The following is a 6,000-nucleotide window of genomic DNA, read 5'->3' as shown; positions in this document are numbered from 1 at the left end:
GCAACTCATGGTAAACGGTATAGATGGAAAGTGTTATGTTGTGTATTATGTAACATTAGTGTCATGTCTTCTGTTTGGCTAGCAATGTTTTAATTGGTGCTGTTTATTTTTTAACCTGGCAAAACTCCACCTGTTTCACAGAAGAAGAGTTAAGGGAATCAGACAGACTATCCCTTTTATTTCTCTGGTTCTTTTTCCACAACTGCAAAAACACTAGACCCCATTCTCTGAACCAAATGCTCAGAGCCCTAAACCTATTTATCGAATCACTCGTTTGGCAAAACTCTAAACGCATTCTTGCTCGCTAAAAAGACATTTTGGACTCTGATGCTTGTGTGTTGCAAAATAGTAAACAAGGGTGGTAGAAGATGAACACAAATAAAAAACGACTGTTATAATTTACACACTAAATGGTTCCCACTTGTTTCTTATGATATGATTAAGCTAATGGACCAGAATAGAATCCAGATATGTCTGAGTGGTTCAACATCAACCAGCGATTTATAAATCCTTCAGTGTAATTGGCTCAGTGTTTTCCTCCCTCTCCATCTCGTGCTGATATGTGGTGAGCCGAGACGAGGCGAGTCCCGTCCTTTCACCCCGAAGCGCTTTGAGTATCTAAGATAAAGTGCTGTACAAATGTAATGTTACTGTATTAAAATTGCCAACACGGTGGTGAAAGGTCCGTGGCTGAAACCAGGAAAAATCTCCTACGGGCAGCGGACTTGGCCTGTGGTGTGAATGGCGGCGTGGAGCCTCATCAAGGCTTGAGCTGGCACACCAGAGGGTTTTTCCCCAGTTGTCTGGCGAGGTAGAATGATTTTTTGCAATGCAGATGAAGGCCTCTGGCCTGACTCAGCACAAAGATGTGATGCTGAGGCAGAATGAGTCCATCGTCTCGGTTACTCTGCGTACTTGGAAATACAACCTCGATTCCAGATAGATCTGTAAAATGTAAATTAGTAAAGAAAGACACTTCAAAAGCAAGCGTCTGTGATGGTGTGGGGGTGTGTTAATACCCATTGCATCATGGGTAACTGTCACATCTGTGAAGGCCCCATTATGCTGAAATCAGTTTTGGAGCAACATACGCTGCCGTTCAGATGACGTCTTTTTCAGAGACGTCCCTCACTTTCACTTTCAAACATGAACAACCAGTGTCCTCAGTTCCTGAGCTCTTACTGAGTGTTTTAAAAAGAAAAAGCTGATGTATCTCGGTGGTAAACGTGTTCCTGTCCCAACTGTTCTGAATTGTCTTGCAGGCATCGAATTCCTGACAAAACAAAGTTAAGTGTTTGATTTTGAGCACAGATAAGAATGAGTGAGAGGAGTTGTGGATGCAATTTGAAGATTTGCTTTTGTATTTGCAGTTTTGAGAAAAGGTTTAAAGAAATGTGTGTTACGAACTGTGAGAAACTGTAAGACATAAACGCAGAACAGAGAACAATTCAGATCATATGGAGCCCATTTCCACCGATGTGATGAGATCCTGTAAGTCATTATAATGAGGAACCCTCTCCAAATCATGGCTTTCTTTGCTACCAAGTCATTAATTTAAGAAAATTTGTCATTATAATGACTAACAGGATCTATTTTTCATTTTTTATCACATTGGCAGAGGTGAGCTTCCATATGATCACATATGGGAAAATGGATCACCGTTTTTCTTTTTCTCACTTGCCTCTCAAGGCTTTGGTATCATCCTCTTCTGACTGCACGTTCTTTTATTTTGTTGCAGGCGAGAGTTGATGAGTTCAAAGAGCGGCAGGAGCAACCCATGGATTGAGGAGCATCGGTATATGTGAAGCTGTCTCCCAGTTTCTACACACAAACTGTAAAACCTTGATTTGTCCTTTTTTAATATATATATATCTTGCTAGTCAAAATAGTTTGACCGTGTCACGTTCAAACGTTTGTACAGTTTTCTTTTTTGTATTATGTTATAATTGGTGTATGCTGTATCATAAATTTGTATGATAAATGTGTATCAGCCATGTGTTCATCAATCCTGAACTTTTGGACTGATTAGCAAAGTAAATTTGAAATATTAAAGGCTTTGATTTTCTCTCTTTATTTTTATTCCATGGAAAAATTTATAACACGAAAAGCACCGTGACTCTTGCTGTAAAACTTATTTTCATAACTACTCATATAACACTGTTTGAAGGTTGTCCAAACCTAAAATGATGAGACTCAAACACCAAATTGCTCTCATCTGTCCTTTGAAGCCGCGCTCGACGAACGGAGGAAGAAGTGTGAGCTAGAATGTCCTTATTAGCACAGGAATGTGGTGCGAGGGACTTCATACAGCGCCAGGAAGACAGAGGGGGAAAATGAGGGGAGACAAGTGTAAATAATGAGGTTAAAGTTATTTGAGGTTAATCGTATCCCTCTGTCAGTCACATGTTCATGCATGGCTGCGACTGTGGGTATGGAACGTCATTTGAGGAACGCCGCTACTATGATTTATTTATATGTGCAGTATGATAAATAGGATCCATTCAAGGCATCCAAAATTAGTTTTTTATGTGATTGAACAGGGTCAACTTTTATTTCCTGTAGCTAAGGGGTTCATTTTGAAGCACTGCATAAAACCTCTCCTCCCTGTTAAGTGGTTAGATTAAGACTTGTGACTACAGGTTCTGTCATAGCAAAGCACATAGGCACTTCAGTTACCATGGTTACGCTTCACTCACATCATTCTTTAATGTTACTAGGCAGCATCATTGTCAGTTGGTAGCTAGCTTAGCGAACGCACTTAGCTAGCCTCTCCAAAATAGACAACAATGAGAAAACTGAAAAAATAAAAATGCCAAACTGGACAGAAGATGAGAATGTTTGTTCTCCCTTGAGGAATATTGAAATCTTAAGCGCATAATCCAAAGGATATTTAAGACAGACTTAATGAATACACACAAGCAGACGATGTGGCAAGAAGTGAGTAATAAAATCAGTGTGAGAGGTCTCCTGTGAAACAAACCATAGATGAAAAAATATAAAAAATATTGCTCTGACAGCAAGAACTGAGACAAACGTTGCAAGGAGTCAACAATAAAACAATATAGCTAATGTTAATATATGAGGCAGAGTTGTGTACTGTGGGATTTCTCTGTCCTGAAAAATACATCTGTCTCTTCCTCCTCTTCAGTCATCATCGATTCATCCGTTGTCTTATGTCCCACAAATTATTTCTCTTTTAAGGGACTGTTACGTGTCCCTTAAAGCTTTCTGAGGAAAACAGGGTCGCTAAGGACTTTGCAGCAACATCCTGAGGAAATCCATGTGGTGATTTTATGCAACCCGTTTTTTTTTTCCACAGCTGAAAATTTAAGGGACACCTGCCCAAAGTGGTTTTATGTAACCAGATGCTGGCATTGCCAGACCAATGCACAAAGTATCTGCCAGAGCAAATGAAATATGAGCTCGCAGATTCAGCTAGTTCCCAGGATAGGGAATTATTTGGTAGAAGGAAATATAAGGACTGGGAGCTGGGAAACACCGAGCCTGGCTTTGTCCGTACAAACAAAATCCACAAGTGTGATATCTTGCTCAGAGTGATGTCAATCTTCTCATCTAACTCTTGGTGAGAAAGCAGATAAGTGTAATATTACTTCCCCAAATGTCAAACTATTCCTTTGATCTTGAAAAAACCCTTCACAAAGTAAATTTTTAGCTGTTAGAGTCAATCCATACATAATTCTCAACAGTGGAAAAAGCAAAAAATTGGGGGAAATTCAGCTCCTGTTAACACAAGTATTAACAGTGGGATCATGGTAAATGCTAAGTGTAACCGTAGCAGACATCGAGAAGAATCATAATGTCAGTAACAAATCTTAAATAATTACAGGAATTTATGTACATAAATGAGATATATATAAGTATGTTATTTATTATTAACAATCAACGTAAACTCATAATCTATATGTTCCCGTTACTTTAGAAATAGACATTTATAGTTACATACGGTCGGGTCACCTTACGGAGATCATCATCCTGCGCCGTCTACGGCAACGCAGAGCGGACAAACTGCACTAACAGTGAGTCTTGGGAAGCCCATGGCGACCTTACGTAGACGCCGCAGCGTAAACACGGAAGTAGACGGGGAGGATAGACGCGGGTGATTGCTGGCAGACCATTTAGCGTTGTGAACCTTGACTGGCACAGTTTTGACAAATGGAGGATCATACATACACTGTACCAGAACAAAAGGCAGCAGACAGTGAATCCCCGTCATCCAAGAAGCGGAGACGCGAAAAAAGTAAACGCAAGCATGACAGGAAACGGCGAAAACACGAATCAACATCGGCATAGCGTTTACACGATGGAAATCGCTGATGGAGGACAAACGTTTTCACAGTGACGCCGAGGTTGCCTGTTTTCTGCTGGACAGGTAATTCATCCTACACACATAATTGTAGTTTGTTGTGAGATAGCTCTCGCTCGCCATTTTGTCCGCTGACGGCCACCGTACTCTTGGTGAGAGAGGGGCGGTGTCGGGGTAAATCCTCTTAGTTGCAATCTAAGGTTTGAACGCTAGACGCCACTGGAAATCACACACCTCTCCTTTAGGTTTGCTAACATTAATTAACACCAGCCATCATAAGCTAAAATGTTGGTTCTCAAGCTGAGGGTCCCGACCCTGGGTGTCGTGAGATCTTCTTGATTTGAAGGAGTGCAGAATTTATTTATTTATTTTAAATATGCAATAGACATATATGTCAGCAGTTCATTTGTCTCTGTGAAGGAAAGATTATTATTTAAGATATAAACTTAAAACATGCCAAAGTGAAGACCTGAGCATAAGGTTATATTCATGGAGGCTTCAATGTCTGATAAAACAGCTTCGTCCAGCATTTTAAAAATATACACTTAATCAAAGAGACCAAACAAACAATGGCCAAGTCTCAGGAAGAAGAAAACACTACATTTGTCAACGATTTGCTTGTGCTTTCCTGTGTTGTACCGGCTCTCAGATGTACGTCGCTTTAGATTAAAGTGTACGCTAAAGGAAATTGTAAGGCTGTAAGAATACCTCCTCACAATCCTCTAGCTCCCTGTTCTGTGCATGCACTGGAAAAAAAAAACATATGTGTCTACGCAGCCCTGGCTCTGTAAATGGATAAACAAAAAGCGGCTTTGACCCGGCTATTTTGCGTTTGTGTCTGTGCACAGGCCGAGGGAAAGGGAGGTAAATCTTCTGGAGCACTGAAGGAGGATTTGTTTGGTCGTCGAGTTTGAATAAAAACAATCCTTCTCCAGAACTGCACCTTTAAGTGTGTATGATTATTAAAAAATGAAAATAAATTCATAATGCAGACAGTAAATTGTGCAAAAAGTTCCTAAAATATCAGGAAAACTCATCACTGATGCAATTTTAACAAGAAATGATGTGTTCAGTTCATCCAAATTACTCGTTTTACATAAACTACCTGCAGTTAGTGTGTTTATTGTTTGGGCTGATTGTACAGTTTATCAGTTGTTCTGTACCGTTACTGTTATGCATTGAATATAATAAGAAATATCCATAAAATATGTCACTTTGGTTTGGACGCATTGAGCTACATGTGAAGTGATATCTGCAAAACCTCCTGAGTGTACTGAACTGAATTGACACCTTTTATTGCTGATAAATTCAACGTTCATTTGTAAGAGAACGTGTTATGTTCTACTGTGAACATATCATGTGTGGGCACAAGACTTAAAATACTATTTGTGCAGAAAATCAGTTCCCCACAGCAGCAGAGGGAGCCTGAAACACTGCTGTGAATAAATTAGTCTCGTAGAAAACAGTCATTTGTTTTGTTTTTGTTTTTTTTTGCACAGTGCTTGATGTGGTTTTGTTTAAAACGTCAAGCTGTCATGAAGCTCACAATTTATTTATTCACGTGGGATTATTTTTTAGTTGAAACAGATTACGATGACACTCGAGTGTTTTTTTGGTTCACCAGTTCGAAGGGAAATTCCTGCAAATGAATTTCAATAAGCTTTTCTCTCTTTTTT

The sequence above is a fragment of the Lutjanus erythropterus genome, chromosome 5 (genome assembly GCF_056507025.1).
Source record: "Lutjanus erythropterus isolate fLutEry1 chromosome 5, fLutEry1.hap2, whole genome shotgun sequence".
Lineage (NCBI taxonomy): Eukaryota > Metazoa > Chordata > Actinopteri > Lutjaniformes > Lutjanidae > Lutjanus > Lutjanus erythropterus.
The sequence above is the reverse complement of the archived record's forward strand: the minus strand, read 5'-3'. Positions refer to the sequence as shown.